The sequence below is a fragment of the Mandrillus leucophaeus genome, unplaced genomic scaffold (genome assembly GCF_000951045.1).
Source record: "Mandrillus leucophaeus isolate KB7577 unplaced genomic scaffold, Mleu.le_1.0 Scaffold585, whole genome shotgun sequence".
Lineage (NCBI taxonomy): Eukaryota > Metazoa > Chordata > Mammalia > Primates > Cercopithecidae > Mandrillus > Mandrillus leucophaeus.
The window spans coordinates 126275-128943 of NW_012106308.1; positions in this window are offsets into that span (position 1 = coordinate 126275).

The following is a 2669-nucleotide window of genomic DNA, read 5'->3' on the forward strand; positions in this document are numbered from 1 at the left end:
AAACCATGATCCAATCACCTCCCACCCTGTGGGGATTACATGTGGGGATTACAATTTGGATTGACATGTGGGGATTACAATTTGGATTACAATTCAAGATGAGATTTGGGTGGGGACTCAGTCAAACTATATCATCCAGGCAGATGTAGACACATCAATGCTCTGTTTAAAACCCTTCTGCACACTGGTCACGGTGGCTCACACTGTAATCCCAGCACTTTGGGAGGCCGAGGTGGGTGGATTGCTCAAGGCCAGGAGTTCAAGACCAGCTAACATGGCAAAACTCCATTTCTACCAAAAAATACAAAAATTAGCCAGGCATGGTGGCAGGTGCCCATAGTCCTGGCTGAGATGGGAGAATTGCTTGAACCCAGGAGGTGGAGGTTGCAGTAAGTCAAGATCGCCCCACTCCAGTCTGGGTGACAGAGTGAAACTCTGTCTCAAAACAAAACAAAACAAAAAACAAACAAACAGAAAACCTTCTGCAGCTCCAGCTACTCTTAGAACAAAGGTACGCTATTTTCTGATATGGTTTGTCGGGCTCTGCAAGGTCTGATCCCTACTCATCTCTCCAGCCACATCTCTCTGTTCCCCCCTTGCCTCCCTTGCACCTACCCAGACCTAATCACTTACGCAGTTTAGAGTCTGGACTCCTCCTCCCCATAACCTCCACACCTGCTCTTCCCCTGCCAGCTGGTCCTTCCTTCCTCTGTCCTCACCCCACTCAGCCTCCATTTTGCCCATGAGGTCTCCTGACTACCCCCTCCAGTGTCACTCTACCTACAGTAGTGGGCCAGGGGTCCCCAAGGCTGCCCTCGAGTGGTCTTAATGATTCACTAGGAGGACTCACAGAACTCAGAAAAGCTGTTATACTCATGGTTACAGTTTACTGCAGTGAGAGAATCCAGATTAAAATCAGCACAAGAAAGGGGTGCAGAGGGCAGAGTTCAAGAGAGACAAGGTGTGGGCTTTCAGTCGTCTCTCCCAAGGGAGTTGAACAGACTTCATTCTCCCAGCAGTGCTGTGTGACAACATGCAAAAAGTATCGCCAACCAGGGAAGCTCCTCTGAGATGAGACTTGGTGTTCAGGTTTTTTATTGAGGATCGGTGCCTATGTGACTGACCTTAGCTACTCAGTATTCATTCCCCCATCCCAGAGGTCAAACTATCTGAGGTGGTCCAACGCCCTTACCATCAATCACATTGTTAGCCTAAACTATCTGGTGTGGTCCAAGACTCCGGCTAGGCAAAAACACTCTTATCAGGTAGAGTATTCCAAGGGCATAGAAGTTATCTCCCAAGAGCCAGTTAAGGGCCAGTTCTCTCTCTGGAATGTGTAGGGTTTGGACAACCCAGGCCTGCTGAATTAACCCTTTACTGAACACCAATGTTCCCAGCATGCCCTCTGCTATCCATCAGAGTAGACTCATGTTAGTTGATGCCTGACTTTCCCACCAGACTGTGGGCTCCTAGAGGGCAGACTCCATGTCTTATTCACATTCTAATAGCCCTACAGTGATCAGTAAGTGTTTGATGAATGAATGAATGACAACAACAGTCACAAAATAATATTTCCCTAGCTCCATCACTACCCATTCTGCAGGAACCACTGTCATCATCAGATTTCTCCAGAAGCACTCCCAGAGTGAGAGTAGTGAGGCGGACAGTCAATGGGGATTTGCATGTTCTCATCAAACTTCTATTTGCTTGGCTAGAAAATCATCATCATTATCTTTTGACTCTGACCTGCTCAACAAGATATTTCCTGCTGCTGCCCAAGCCATGGGCACCAACACTGCAGGTGTCCAGCCCTCTCAGAGTCCCACAAAGCTTCTTGTGAAGTAACGTACATCACAGTCTACACGTGCACACATACATTACTGCATTTAATTCTCGCTATAACCCCACAAGGTAGTTATGATCCTCCCTTCTTTGTGAGCAAGAAACAGGCTCAGAAAGGTGACCCATCTCTCACAAGGCACACACACAGTCAACAGCAAAGCTGGGGTTCCAGTCTATGACTGTCACTTCCAGAAAGGACATGCGCTTTCCCTGACAGCTGCGTGCTCCACACAGCAGCCACCCTGGGACACTGGCATGATGCTTGCCACATCCTAGGTGCCACCTGTACAATTACTTGCTTCATCTTTTTCTTTAAATTACCACTTTTAATTTGATCTTGACCTAAAGAAATAATATTAATGATATAATCCAGATCCTCATGAAAAGAAATATGAAAATCGTTAGGCCAGGCGTGGTGGCTCACACCTGTAATTGCAGCATTTTGGGAGGCCGAGGCGGGTAGATCACTTGAGGTCAGGAGTTCGAGACTAGCCTGGCCAATATGGTGAAACCCTGTCTCTACCAAAAATACAAAAATTAGCTGGGTGTGGTAGTACATGCCTATAATCCCAGCTACTTGAGAAGCTGAGACAAAAGAATTGCTTGAACCCGGGAGGCGGAGATTGCAGTGAGCTGCCATCACACCACTGCGCTCCAGCCTGGGTGAGAGAGGGAGACTCCATCTCAAAAAAAGAAACATAAAAGTCTTTAAATGACTTTTACAGGCGCGATGGCTCACGCCTGTAATCCCAGCACTTTGGGAGGCTGAGGCAGGCGGATCACGAGGTCAGGAGATCGAGACTGTCTGACTAACACAGTGAAATCCC